At 41.4% G+C, this 15321-nt stretch overlaps 1 protein-coding gene and 1 long non-coding RNA gene across 7 annotated transcripts in view; both read left to right on the plus strand.

The window, feature by feature from the left end:
* Positions 1–15321, plus strand: part of LOC100707136 (dedicator of cytokinesis protein 3) — a 297568-nt gene that overhangs the window by 41914 nt on the left and 240333 nt on the right. The gene's annotated exons all lie outside the window — the stretch shown is intronic.
* Positions 3130–6560, plus strand: LOC112846867 (uncharacterized). Its single transcript, XR_003220048.1, has 2 exons — positions 3130–3279; positions 4359–6560. It is a non-coding gene; the product is annotated as an uncharacterized LOC112846867 (long non-coding RNA).

A 15321-nucleotide genomic window follows, 5' to 3' on the forward strand; every position in this document is an offset into this window, starting at 1 on the left:
GGCATATGCAACAGCTGTAACCCCTGCTGCTCGCTGCCTTTTTGGTGCCAATTACATTTCTCTGTAGCTTGGATAGGCTTGCTGGAAAACATGCTCTTCATCCCCTCGATGCGGCCTCATTTTCTGCATTAGATTAATTTCACTCTGTTTCCGATTCCCTCGGTTTTGTTTGTTTTCCTCGCTTTTCTTTTCCACGGACAGCGCACACAGTCACGCGTGCACATTATGCATGTGCCCCTGGTGCTCCAGATTTTATTATGAATTCACTTCAGCGATTTCTCTTGACAGCAGATTTGGTTAGGGGGGTCCCCTTGAGTTTACTACATTACCTCTGCATTAACAAGCCTGCGAGAGTGCGCCTGCGAGAGTGCGCCTGCGAGAGTGCGCCTGCGTGTGTGTTTGTTCGCGTGAGGGAGGGAGGGAGATGGAGAGCTAAAGCGACGCAGCGGTGCCCACACAGAGGAAGAAGGTGGGAGAGAAAATGAAGATGCATGAGCGCTGCATAAAGAAAATATCATCCTACTTCCCTCTCCTACATTAACTGATGTAATTTCTAATGGAGAGAAGTGCAGATACAAAAAATGGCATGATTCAACCGGTTCGCTTCTACTTTCTTTTAATTACTCATGTCTTCTGTTCCTCCCACTTCCATCTGCAGAAGCTAGAGCATTAAAATCTGTTTGCCTATCTGAATGAATAACTGTCTTACACTGAACCAAATATAGTTTAAAGGGAAGCAGCAGCTCTTCTTCTTCTGCTTTAGCCTTGTCATGGAGGAGCGTTCCCTCCAGCATCCTTTACCAGCACTTTTGTCCAGGGTTTGTATTTACATTTTGTTGGTACAGTAAGAAGCTGGAGCCTGCAGTTTGCTGTTTGCACTAAACTGCATTGCATTAGAAGGAGAAGTGCTTCTGTTGAGGTGGCAAAAAGAACAGTAAGACCTGACAGAGCCATGACAGAGGACCAGAGAGGTGCGCCGCGCTTTCAGAACAGAGTTCTTACAAGACCCTCGATCGTGATGTAGCTGAGGTCATTTTCACACATGCATTGAAGCTTTGAGTGCTTTTCGGGCTTAACAGTTGCAGGTGCATGAGAGAATGCAAAATGAACCGCCCAGCTCGTCAGAGGGACAAGTTCACATCATGTCAGATTTTATAGAACAGCTTATATACTGATGCATTCAAAGCCAGTAAGTGGGAGACACATGCTTCCCTTCAAGCCACTCCCCTCATCTACTCACCTGAAACCAAACTTCAGTTAGGCTGTGAAATGTAGAATGGAAGAGGAGCGTTAACGAGGGAGCTGTGAGGTGCGGTCATGATATAACCTTTGGTGTTGCTCAGATTCCCAGAAATCTTTTAAATGATGCACACAGAGCACGTTCATGTCTGTCTTCACAGCAAAGCATGTTTTTAAAAAAAGATGCTCAGCACTATAATTACATCCAGCTTTTTCTGGGTGGAGACGGTTTGGATGCACTCTTGCACTCGCAGCAAGAGTGGATGACTTGCAGATTTTGTTATTCTGTCATTTAAATGTAAGTGCAGCAGCAGAATCTGTTGATGTATGATGGCACAGACTTGGCAGGGTTCAGACCGCTGGCTGCTTTTCATCATGGTGACGGCATGCGATGTAATCGTTCACCTAAAGATTTGTTGTGTCGTTAGAACTTGTACTACGGACAAAGCAGAGTGCTGCAACGCTACAGTGATACAACAGGTCTGCACGCTGAGAGGAGTGTGCAGCCAGAATGACTGGGATCATCCAGTTCTCTGGAATTTAACTGGAAGAGCGAACACAGTTCTTCCAAAAAAGATATTTAGTCATCTAAGGCAGTGCAGATGTGCCATCGAGGTGATTATGAAGGCCACAGAGTAAAATTCACATCATCTTCATTCTGATTAAACCACAGAGCGAGCCCTCGTGCCCTGTGGATGGCACCATGTTCATCCTGTTAGTGCGCTCCAACCAGGATACAACGCTTTCATCGCTCAGAACAACTTTGCATTATTTTTTTTTTAATTTTTTTTTAATTTTTTTTAAGTTATTATATTTGATTTTTATTTAGGAATAGGCAGAGCATCCTCTCTTCCTCCTGAAGCACTGTCTTGTTTTTATTGACATTATTACACAACAGTGGGGAGTAGACTTCATCACAGTAGATGTCTTTCTGAAAGTGCTGTAACTAAGTTTAAGAATATAATCCACCCACTGTTATCATCATCTTTTTTTTTTTTTTTTGTATTATTTTGTATTATTATTTGTATTATTTGCATATTAAGGCATTGCATGTTTCATTTGTTGACCATCTGTAAAGGAAGAGCAAGCAGAGAGGGAGAGACCAGCGAACGCTGCCTAACGCACACCTCTTTCCTCTTCTTTCAGCTGAACCATAATCATTTTGCAGCTTTCAGGTTTTCTGTGTCCTTGCATGATTTTGCCATAAGTTTTGACAGTTTGGAGAGAAACATCAATACTGCATCTCTTCTGATGGGTAGATTAATATAGGCCTATTATCAGAGGAAAACTTCCCTCAAAAACTCCACTTTAGTTCACACGTAAGATCCATATTCAGAGGATGTGCAAAAATTGACCTTCAGTCAGCTTCTGCAGAGGAAAACGAGGCCTGCAGCGCCTGCAACATCAGATATGTGCACCGTTTTTTACCCCTTCTCTCCGTTGTTCCTCCTAACTAACGAGCTTCTGTGGGCACTGCACATTTTTATAAAAGATTATTTATAGTAATATTTAAATTTTAGAGATTTTCATGGCATGTTTTGCTTGTTTTCCACCACCGTGCACATTGAAAAACAAAATCAGCTGATCTGTCTGCTTTGCTCATGAGGATGTTTTCAGTTTAGCATTTATAAACTTTATACACAAGAATCCTCTTCACACTCTAGAGTTGTCATGACCGACTTTTTTGCCTTCAGACTCGAGCGACCATTAGAGGAGCTGCACTTTTTGCCAGTTCTGTACTGGTTTCAGTTTTTCAAACCCAGAGTTCGTCATCCATCCTTTTCTTTTATGATCAGATCAAATCTTCTTATCTGTGGTTACATTCTCTCTTCTGTAACTAACAGTTTGGGAATTAAGGGCGAGCTTTAAATATTTAACTACTAGATTTTTTCTCCCACGTTACAGTTTGACTCCTGCTTTTCCAGATCACACACTGGAACAGCGACACAGTCACACGTGCACTAAACTCTGTGTCGTGCACTCGAGGGGCGGTGTATAATGTGAGTAGCTGTGTGTTCCAGTCAAGCAGAGTTTATCCAGGTCAGTAAGTTGATCTGATTAAGTCAGTTTAACAGTCGCCTGAGGGTCTCTCTCTCCCCCTGCTGCACGCCCCTTTTCCCTCGCTTCTCACCTCAAAGTCCTTTTCCCTCTTTTCCCCTTCATTTTTGGATTTCTCTCTGTTGCAGTCTGTCCCACTCTCTCTTTTTTCCCCTCTGTCATTTAAAATCTCTGCTCATGTCTTTCTGTCTCTGTACGCCTGAGATCTGGTGGTGTGCTGTTAATTCCAGTTATTTAATTCCAGTAATGGTGGAGCGGGATGAATGTCACGGTCAGATTAGGGCTGAGATTGGAGTTTGCTGCACATTTAAGGCTCAGTCTGGTATTGTAGCGTTGCTCCTTTATTTCAGAAATCCTTAACTTTGCTTACTTCAGGCCCACTCATTTCTTTCCCTTCTTGATGGTTTGTCTGCATCTTTGTCATTTTTTTCCTTTTTTCCCATTGTTTTTATTCCTTAATTCCTCTGGAATAACTGCTTTTTGGTGTCCCTCTCTCCCATGCTATTCTTGCATCTTTTTCTTCGTATTTCCTTGTTTTTCTAGCGTATTGCTTCTTCTGCTTTTCCCTTTTTCTTTGGCATCCATCATCAGTTGTTGCAAAAATTAGAATTGAGGACCATTTATCCCGACAAGCTTCATTATCTGGATGAATTATTTCAGTTTAAATGAAGAGAGCATCGTAAGAAAGCTTTCTCAGAATTAAGGATGCAAAACAATTCCTTTCTGAGATATCTTCAGATGGAAGTCGATAAAAGTAAAACTTGTGGTTTGATTTGACTCCCAGGCTGATTAAGATATTTAATAAACAGCTACTCGCTAATTGATTTCAAAAAAAAGATGAAGATTACAGGTTTATAGACGTTAGAAGAAGAAAAAAGGTCGAGTGCTTTTCTGCAGTTTTTCATTGTTTTGCACAAAAAAACTGAAGAAATTGTCATTAAATCGTTTTTTTTCCTTGTTTAATTGATTCTTTTCAGCTCTGTGAGCTTCGTGCCGTCTCACTGTGAACACTCTGAACTTCGACCAGATTTCATAGTGTTGTTTTTATTATGTTGTTACAGACTGAAATGTTGCAACAGAAGTCGAGTTTGTTGGCCAGAATGACTCAACATTTGGACGCCGAGATGGGGTGGAGCACCGGTCCCTCTGTGTCGCTTACGCACGACTTTCTGAGCACAGAAACACAGCTGATCAGTGACAGGACCGCACACGGAGCCATAAACACAGCCCACTCAGCTGTGGGCTCCACCTGCTAATTAGCACCAGTGCAATGTTATTTTAATCAGGAAGGCGGAGCGGCGAGCCTGCGTAGAGGCATTTTTTTCTTTTGGCTCCCGTCCATCAGAATTTCTTCTCGTTAATCCCGATTAATCCCGACTAATGCTTCTTTTGTCCAAAGACACGTCATCAGCAGGCCTCCTCCTTTTTCTGCCCGACTTCAAACAAATCAATTACTGCAGGACGAGCTGGCTCTGTGCCGCCGGTGGCGCGTTTTTGCTGCTGTTAACAGACAGGCACGGAGGGATTAGGAAATCATAATTAATCCTGAAATGCTGAAGCACATATTTCATGTCAGAGCGTTTAGATATACGGCACACGCTTGCATAGCGAGTGGTCTAGCTGAAAGGACGTTGGGCTGCTGTCACCGATGTCTGCGTCCCGTCTCCGCCCATATGTGCTCGCAGTTAGGCTGCATTTGATGTGTAATTGTGCATAATTTCCCCAAAGTCAATTAGCGACGCTTCTGAGCCCCTTAGAGTGAGATTTATCAGAGCCCACTCCACCCAAAGCAACAAAATGGCATCTGTCTGTAGCTCCCCCCACCGCCACCCCCTCCCTCTAAATCTCTACTGGAAGGACTGGTAATTCTGGACCTGTTCAGCTGTTGTACCATTTGTTAATGAGAAATAATTAATAAGCAGAGCTGCTGTTGTCGTTCTTGTTGGACCATCTGCTTTGAGTGTCACCACACAAACTTCATCCTGGTCACTGCTTTGTGCCGAAGATTCAAGCAGCAGAATTATTATTTTTCTTTGCTGCTAACTGCTGATCAACCTGATAGTGACTGAAACGCAGTTTGCGCCGCCTGTTCTGGGGATGAACACTAAAACATGAGACTCCATCATTCGACAGCTACGCCCACCTCAATAGTTTGATAGCACACTAGTGATGAAAGACTCATTGGGAGTTGTGTTGTTATATACAGAATAATTTATACCACCCACTGAAATCCACCAAGGAGGCTAGCTAGCAGAAGGCCAGAGTTTCAGCTTACGCTTGCTTTAAGTTGTTGCCAATCCATTTTTAGCTGGTACAGCATCTGAAAGTGTGCAAAAGAGCTTCAGTGAGACAAGTGAAAATATCACTTCACTTCTACAATAACTGAAATATTTATTATGTATGATTTTATCCATCTAGCATGTGCTGCTTATTCAGGTTCAGGTCGTGGGGCAGGCTAAGCAGAGACACCCCAGACCTCCCTCTCTGAGTTTCTCCCTCACTGGAGTTTCTCCAGTGTGACCTGCGTCTGCCTCAGGTGCGATACCCTCAGAGCAGCTGACCGAGGAGGCGTCCTGATCTCAGTCTTATAATCACAGCTTGTGGACTGGATATAAAAGATGGTCGTACCCACAGAGGTTTCACACACTGGTTTACAAACCTCAGGTTGACACTTTGTTAGCAACATTGCTGCTGCTATGCTGGCTTTTCAGAGATAACATAGATCATTTAGCAAAGAGCTAAATTTAACGATAGCTTAGTTGTGTGGGTGCTGATGGTGTATGATTGTGTCTCACTGTTAAAATTGTAAATATGAACATGTGTGCTGTTTAAGCAGTTCAGTTGTGCTTTAAATGCTTTGAAATGCTTAAAATGAGCAGTGGAGATAAAAATAGATGGTTTATGGTCACATGCATGTTTTCCTGCTGCTTCAGCTTTGGATACAAACACAGTGTTGGGTAAACTAACATTACCTGAGAGGAAAATGACAAAAAAGAGACAAAGTTGCAGAAGTTTTGCTTACTTGGTAATTAAAGATAATGAGATGCCCTCGTGGAGAGAGTGAAGCAGAACTTACTGTAATTACTCAGTTTGAAACTTCTGTCTCTGACTAATATGTCGCAGCCATAAAGGTTTGAAATGGAGAAAACGCGACATAAAGCGTCTCTTATCACTGTGATTCAGTCAGGAGTGTTACTATCCAACATTTTTACATCTGCACACATGCTGTCATTGTACTTATTTATTGAAAAATGTTAAGAAAATAATATCAATATTATTATTATTATTATTATTTTTATTATTATGTGGCTTTGAATTGGCAAGTTGAAAGGTGATGTTTGATAAGCTCCTCCATCAGCACGTTCCTGTAATACCTGCTCTAGCAGGGCGAAAGGCAGAAAATGCTCCGAGTCAGGCTTTTACCGACCACAATGCAACGTAATGTTTTCTGTGTGTCGTCCCAAGGCCTCAGTCGGCTAATGCACTTATGCAACCATAGGAGCTTGACTCATCCTGCAGCACATTATTCTTTTCCCCATTTTCCCCCTTCTGTCTTTATATGTATGGATACTTTAGATAAATAGATGGACTCAGAATGACCCGAGGAGGGTGGAGTTCCCACTCTGCTAAAAGAGCTAAACAATAAATATGTATTGCTCTTCCTCCCACCGAGACGCCTCAGGTTGCTCTCCCAGTGTAGGAATCAGCCGCTCAGGGCCGGGCTTATGCAAGTGAGAGCTTCACTCTGACCCAAATGGAAAAGACAAAGCCTACAGCCGCTCTGCCACGGGTTACTGTAGCTCACAGATTTAGAAGTTGATGAATGATTCAATATAACACCAGAGGCTAGCAGCTGATCTCAACAGTTAGGATGAGCGATGATGTTTAGTCTGAGAGTATTTTTAACAAAAGCACATCAAAAATCCTTCAGATTTTGGTGGGTTTATGAACATATGTCAGCGTACCTCACCAGGGTTTAAACCTTTCATGCCGATACAGCTCTGGAATTTAATGAAGAACCTTTTACTGTAGCAAGTATTAAATACAAGTACAGTAAATACAGTACAGTTTATTTCTATTTACTTTAATCTTTCTAATGATAAGAAAAATATTAGTTTTTCTCCACTACATCTGACTGCAAACTGTATAAAACATCCAAACTGTATAGATGAGGAGGGTGGAAGCAGTGGGTGAACTGAGGGAAAATCCTGGTTTTGTTTCGTCTCAGGGGCGAATCTTCGATTTTTAGATTAACGTGCTTCCATCCAAACAAAGTTTCACTTGTTGGACAATCCCGGGATGTTTGATAACGAGAAAAATCAGCAGGATTATTTTTGGCAGTGGGAGAAACAGATTAGTACCCACAGCCAGCAGCAGCTGCACACGGACCAAGCTCTCTGTGAAAATCTTTTTCCACTTGAAACAGAAGATTAATATCATTATGATGAGAACTGTTTATTATTGATGAATAAATGAGGTGTTATTTTTCAGTAGTTCTTGTACTGGAATCACCAGCTGATGTGGTGATATTTTATTTTGGTCAGATCCAAGTCCGTTTTCACTTCAGTATTAAAATCCCAAGTTTAAAACACCTTGAATGTTATATTTTAGATTAGACTTTAGAACCAATCAGACTTTGATCAGGAGACTTTGGCGGACAGCAGAGAGTCAAACTTTTTATTTTAATGTTTGAAAAAACTGTAACATAGACAATAGTTAGAGGTTTCTCCAGTTCCTCTGTAGCTACACTGTCCCGTCTACAAAGTATGTAAAAGAAAGACGTGGCCTTCATGGCGCCCCCTGCTGGGTCGTGAAGTCCTCGGTCTGAGCAGTTTGTTAGTGTTTTAAATGCAGATATGATGAGCGATGTGAGGGTCAGTCACGATGCACTCATCACAAGTCATCTGCTTTTTTTGTTCTCTAATCGAGACCAAAATTTACAGTAAAACTGAATATTAGTGTTGAGCCTGTCACTGGTGGCTGCGATCATAAACCCACCAGGAAAGAGTTTTTATTCAGGTCACAGATTTGTGGAATTGGGGCCCACTTTTCCCATTTTGGCAGACTGAGGAGTTTCTTCACTGAAACCAAAGTTTAGCTGGAATTTTAAGCTCACTTGGTTCACGAGGGGCAGATGACTTATTTGGAAACTTGCACCTAGCTTTTATATTCTTTCATGATAATAGTTGATCATTTTTTCTGTGTTGACTACCTTTAACACTTTAAGCAGGTTTTCCATGTTGTACTCGTGTACTTTTACTTTAAGGAGTGCATCGAGCGCAGCTGTAGCACATCTGGCCGTATCATGACCATCCAGTCTCATCCCATCACTGACACGACTCCTCCAAATAAACTTAAAATAAAAAGAGGTCCTGGGTAGATCAGCCTGTTTTCAAGCACTTGAGCAGTGAGGTGTGTGACCATGTGCCCCGTTTTCACTCTTCTCAGTGGTGTCATTTATCCAGCATCCTTTATCTCAGAATCTTACAGAGCCGTCACCTGAATAAAAGCGCTCTCTAAGCCAAAGTATTTATAGCAGCTCACCTCACAGAGTACAGCCATCAGAGGAAAATGGATCCATAGATGCTGACTTTAACCATAATGTGACGCCTTATTGATCCCACTATAGGAAGTTTGCCTTGACCCTTTCCCCTATGAGAGGTCGAGGTTAACTACTGAAACAGTTAATGTAAAAGTCCAGTGGTCAAACTAATAAGTCAGAATCACAGATTATAGCAATTATTTATTAGAGATAAATAGATCCTGGTAGTTAAGCTGAGGGAAAGTCTCCTCCTGCTCCCTCAGCAGCCTCGCGCTTCCATCTGAAGGACAGTAGGATGAATCTGTAATGAGGAATTCTCTCTCTGACACGTCAGTCATGAATAAGTGCAGAAATAAATCGCTTCATGACACAGATTATATACACGGGCCTTCCCCTACTGGGCTAATTTAGAAACCAGCTGTCGGTGCAGATGTGATCTTCTCCAGCGGCTCGTGTGGTCCGAGCGCGCCCTGTCACTCGTAACATCAGTCAGGGAGGTGATGGGATAATTAGCTTCCAGTCAAAGCAGCACAGAAACCAATAATTTGACTTTAATGCTAGCTGTCAGTGGTGCATACTCTGTATTACCTGGAACCAGATTCTATGAATATTTCAACCCCGTGTTTTGATGAATCTGGTGAAAAAAAGTCAAATATGAGCAGGTAGAAATGGAGACCACACGATAAAGAAATATGAAGCAATTTTGAGGAGCGAGAGGCTGCGTGAAGTGCTCATCTGTGTCACCGCGACCTTCAGAGGCTCCTCCAATCCCTACCCCACATGTTTTATTCAGAGTGCTGAGTCAGCCGTCCTGTAGGCAAACACTGCCGTCACTGGTCCAAAGGTCTTTGCAGTGAAGCGCTTCGATAACATACTCCAGTATCCTGTATCATTTAGAAAGAGCCAGCAGAGTCACTCAATATGAGACATTTGGAATATTAGAATATTAGCTGAAGTTCCCTGTTTTTGTAAAGAGCTCACATTATATCCTCACAGGTTTAGATTCTACTCGTGGCAGAGGGTGGGTGACATGTATGTGCAATGAAAGAAATCAATTATTAAATTTACTTATGTGGTTCTCCTCTGCAAATATGCCCAGCTTTGTGATAGATAAGAGCAGTATAATCAGCTGGTTCTCCAGTGAGCGACTTTGACTGCACCGTGTGTAACTGATAAAACTGATAAAACTGATAAAACTGATAAAACTGATAAAACTGATAAAACTGATAAAACTGATAAAACTGATCAAACTTGCGGCTCAGTGTTGAGGTTATACAAGAATTAATTAATAAAAAGGTCTTGGATTTGTGAGGGTGAAGAGCTGGCAAAGAGGACAAAAATCACTAATATGAGGGAAAAAAAGATCATTTTCGCACATCTGGAGAGGACAAAACAAGAAAGAGAGAAGGATGAATATTCGGGGCCACAATGTTCCCAAATTTGATCCTGGATTTCTGGATATCCAGTTTTGCTATCCCGGATCAGGCACTCCGTCTTACTTCTGTGCCAGTTTTTCTTTTTTATCCTGGTTTTTAACAAAATCAAGAATGTTTAAAGTTCCTCTGAACTTCTAACAAAAGCAGCTTGTTTTACGAGGCAGAGCTTTGGGTTTGCTGTGTGTGGATACAGCTGATTTGTTCCTCTCTTAGACAAACATGTGTCTGTGATGCTCTTTTGGTTTTGTAAGAAACTGTTTGACTGGTTCTGAAGTGACGTGAAAAATGCCCGTTAGAACTAAACAGATTTCTAAAAACACTCACAGCAGTTATTTTCACTTTACTGTATTTAAAGGTTGGCTACCATTGTACTTTATGTAATGACACAAGTCAAGTGGAAAATATAAATGTTGCTTTACTGCATAATGCAACACTTTGTGGGTTTTTTGACCCATTTTCTTTGTTTATAGGATTGATTCAGGGAATATTTCAGAATGTGCAACAATAAAAATCATCCTTTTTTTCACAGAAGAAAAAGAACAACCATCAAGATTTGATCAAATGTGAATAACTGAAATCTGAAAGACAAAAGATTTAAGCTCCAGCTTAAATCAGCTGATGGTCAGCTGATGGTTTACTCATGCATGGATGAGGGTGCCAGAGAAATTGCTGTTAGAGAGAGTTCCCTTTCAGCATGAGAAACATACCTGTAGGAGTACATTTAACAGCTTAACTGACATGACAGGACAGATGGTGGTTACAACCTGAACTCCCTTCATCACCCAGTGCATTTCCAGAGCAGAGCAGCACTTCCATCACCAGCTGCAAGACTGGAGACCACCACCACATCAGCCAGGTCAATGAACCGGCCAGATCCAGGGCTAACTGGTTAGCAGTGACTAAACCTTCAAAACAAAAGCAGCGTGGTTCACCAATAGTAAATAATACATTTGGCCCAAGTAAACTCTGAAGTAATAATCTTAAATATGTGACATCACTGCTTATAGTAATCTCAAAAGGTTGATTCTGTTCGTCTGGACGTAGAGTTTTATAGTTGGAAGTTAAACCTGATTTTTCAGGCTGATGTGAGGGTTGGTTGGTTGAAGTTTAAAAAAGTATTCTTGTTGACTGTTAATTGGAAATCTGAATAAAAAAGACTATTACAGCCTCTGTGTGGAACAGTAATTATTGTAAATTACAGGTTTTATGTTGAAAAAGATGGTGTTCTGTGGCTGCACAAAAAGCTTGCACACCTTTATTGGAGCGAGGATAATAATGTTATTGGTAACTTCAAGGAAAAAGCTCTGGTTAAATCTCACCTGTAATGATCCTGCTGAGGCAAACAGGAGATAATAGAAGTGTTTCATAACTGCTCAGTTACAGCCCCAGGTACTTAATAACATGTTGCGTAAATGCTTTGGTGATTATTTTTCCCATTCAATTACCTATAAATGTAATTAAAGGCTTACAGGGAGTTAAGCATGACAGGATAGGAGGACAAACCCTCAGAGCTCTTAGATAAGCTTGCATACAGTTAGGACTACAGGTAGCAATTATCTTTATTATCTGCTTCATTTTATACAAATATTATTTTTTAACTCTAGATATATAGATGATTTATATTTATATGTGCAGGATTTAAATGATAGAATCAGGCAAATAGTTGAGATGATGAAAAAATAGTAATTTTTGTGTTTAATTTATAAATTAATAATAAAATAACCTTTAAAAAAAAATCAGAATTTAATTTTAGCTGAACCTAAAAGGAATGAATGGGCGTTGTTAAGGTTAATCCTCCCGGTGTGAGGGTGTAAGAGGGCAAAGAGTCTGTGGTAAGCCGGCCTTAAAAAGCCATCTGAACGTGCGAACCCGACACAGACTGTGTCAGTCTGACAGTGATGTGGAAGCTGGTTCCACCAAAGAGAAAGGAAATGCCTAATAATATATATGCTGTAATTAAATGCAGATACATAAATGCTGAAACCTGAGCTGACTGCTACGCTTCCACAAAGTGCTTATTCATGTGAACAAACGATGTTACAGTAACAGTGCAGGCTACGCCTGATGCAAATAAATGTGTTTATATGAACTAAATAAGTAAATATTTATTAGCAGTAGTGTAAATAAAAACAAACAGAAATCAATGATTTAAATAAAAGTAGGAAATGAAAAAGTAGAAAAGCTCAAAATGCAAATATGTACTGGATTCAGAACACGTGACGAGTTTTCTGTAGAGTCTCTCCTGTTTTCCTCATCAATGACAGACTGATGGTTGTATCCATGGTCGTGGGCGCACAGACGAACAGACTAGTTCTTTTAATTTTGTCTGTTCAGGTGACCTTCATGAAAATGAAAGATTAAATATCTGAGGTTAGAGTTTCTGAAATACTTTCTCACTACATGTTTGCCGGGTGGCACGGCTCCACCTTCCACCCACTGAGTCCAGTTCCTCTGTGCCGAGCGCCGCGCTGACTCAGCTGTCTTTTAGGGTTTTAGTTCGACTTGAAGTCGTTTTACTTCTTGTGCCGCCCCTGGTCTCTGTTAGTGTGAGGTCATTTAGCATGGTATGATGTTTTCATGGTGTGCCAGTCTGTGCATAGCCACGCTCGTGTAAACCCAAACACCATACATAATAGAAACATCATATTCACACTTTCCCCCTTTGGAGCAGAAAAATCTAATTAGACTTTGTAGCACCTTATTGCATAGATTCAAATATTAATGAGGGGGAAAGTTTTCCTTCAAACTACTTCCACTTTATCTTCATAATATTCTGAGAAAACCTGCAAATACAATAGATATATATTTGTAGTTAGCAGTATTTTCTTTTTTCCCCCATTTCTCTGTGAATTTAAATCTTACAGCTGTTTTTACCCTGCTCATCTTTTTGCTTCGTCTTTTCCTGTCCACACTCTTTATTTTTCTGCTGTGACCCACAGCTGCCCACTCTGCTGGGTTCAGGGAATACTCAGGGAAAGCTTTTTTCCTTCTGAGTGTGTATCCTAACCTTGATAATACGGATAAATTATGATATGATTGGTGGTGTATACGGCATATTACAGTCAGCCACACCACCAACAATAAAGCATTGAGCTGCCATAGTGATGACAGCTGTGAGCTAAAGTGCAGCAAACCTAAGCTCTGAGGCTCAGAGGGGTCGGGGTTCAAACCCCAGCAGGGCCCTTCTGAGTTTCACTTTTTGGCAAAGAAAAGTTTCAGGGAAAAATCTGTGATTGATCTTGGTAGTTATGTTTTTGCTAGCATGTCCGTGTGTGTGTGTGTGTGTGTGTGTGTGTGTGTGTGTGTGTGTGTGTGTGTGTGTGTGTGTGTGTGTGTGTGTGTGTGTGTGTGTGTGTGTGTGTGTGTGTGTGTGTGTGTGTGTGTGTATGTGTGTGTGTGTGTGTGTGTGTATGTGTGTGTGTGTGTGTGTGTGTGTGTGTATGTGTGTGTGTGTGTGTGTGTGTGTGTGTGTTGTGTGTGTGTGTGTGTGTGTGTGTGTGTGTGTGTGTGTGTGTGTATGTGTGTGTGTGTGTGTGTGTGTGTGTCTGTAAACATAGAAGCTCAAAAACCTTTGAATGAGTTGTGGTAAAACTTTGTAGGGGTGTAAAATGGGGTCATGTTAACAATCCAATAACATTTGGCGTACATCCACCGAGGTCTTCGAGGTCAGCCCAATGATTGGTCGAAATCTGACAAAGAATCTAATAACTTAGTGTGATGTGTGCAGAAAAGTAACATATAAAGGTTGAACATGTCTGACCTCTGACCTCTCCTTCAGGGTCAGTACACTGATCTGCAGAATAAAATGATAATGATGCTACATGGTGCTACTATGTAGCATCATTGAGACTAAAACTATGTGTCTTATAGCCGTTGTCGAGGATTCCAAATATCACATTATAGTTTGCATTCAAATTTGAGCTCTGATCTAATGTTTACATTTCATTTCTGACTGTTTTTCAAGTTGACCCCACAATTTGTTTTATCTTCATATTATTGTCCAGAGAAAGACAATGAACTGCCTGGTTAGTTACATAGATACACACTGTAGTATAATATTATATGATAAGCTCAAGTTTTTAATTTCCAGTACTTATTATCTATTACCTGCTCTACATAATGTTGGCGGGCGTTTGCACTCTCAGACGGCTTCTTGTTATGTTATCTAATCTTGAGCAATGCAGTATATGATCTATGATGGAGTGGCTGTAGCTCAGGAGGTAGAGCAGGCCATCTCGTTGGTGGTTTGATCCCTGGCTGCTCCAATCTGCATGTTGCTCTCCGACGCCTCCATCAGTGTATGAATGTGAATCTTAGACAGAAGGCACGTAATGATAGAACAATGGGTCAATGAGGCTTTGAGGTCCCGGGAGAGTAGTTTGTAGTACATCTTTACTTGGATAATAACTAGAAAACTTGAAAGTGGTCACATAGAAAAAGGCTGGTTGGAACTGTTGCCTCACAGAAAGAAGGTGTTGTGTTTGAATCCACCATCGGGTCGGGACTGTGGAGAGTTTGCGTGTTCTTCCTGCGTCTGCATGATTTCTCTTCTCTCTGGCTTCACATGCAGTGTAACTGCAAAGTTAGGTGATTCTGAAGTGCCCACAGGTATGAGTGAGTAGGAATGGTTGTCTTGGTTGTCTCAGCCTTGGGGCCGCCTGGCCACCTATGCTGGGTGCATCCCACCTCAGCTGGAACAGGCTGCAGTCCCCCTGTGACTGTGAATTCAATAAGCGGAAGAGGATGGATGGATGGATGGATGGATGGATGGATGGATGGATGGATGGATGGATGGATGGATGGATGGATGGATGGATGGATGGATGGATAAGTAAAGAACAAATATTCATTTAGATCTACAGTCTTGTGTCTTTAACCAGTCTCAGTTTGGGAGGGTGTTGGTTTCCCTGACCATTAACTGGAGAACCAACAGCTGGGCAGTAGCGTTAGTTCTGCGTGGGCTGCTGAGTAGCTAATAGTCCTCTTTGCAGCGGCCACTGGACGATCACTGTTTTAACTGAAAAACTGCTGTTTCATGTTACGATG

The sequence above is a fragment of the Oreochromis niloticus genome, linkage group LG5, assembly GCF_001858045.2.
Source record: "Oreochromis niloticus isolate F11D_XX linkage group LG5, O_niloticus_UMD_NMBU, whole genome shotgun sequence".
NCBI classification, from domain to species: domain Eukaryota; kingdom Metazoa; phylum Chordata; class Actinopteri; order Cichliformes; family Cichlidae; genus Oreochromis; species Oreochromis niloticus.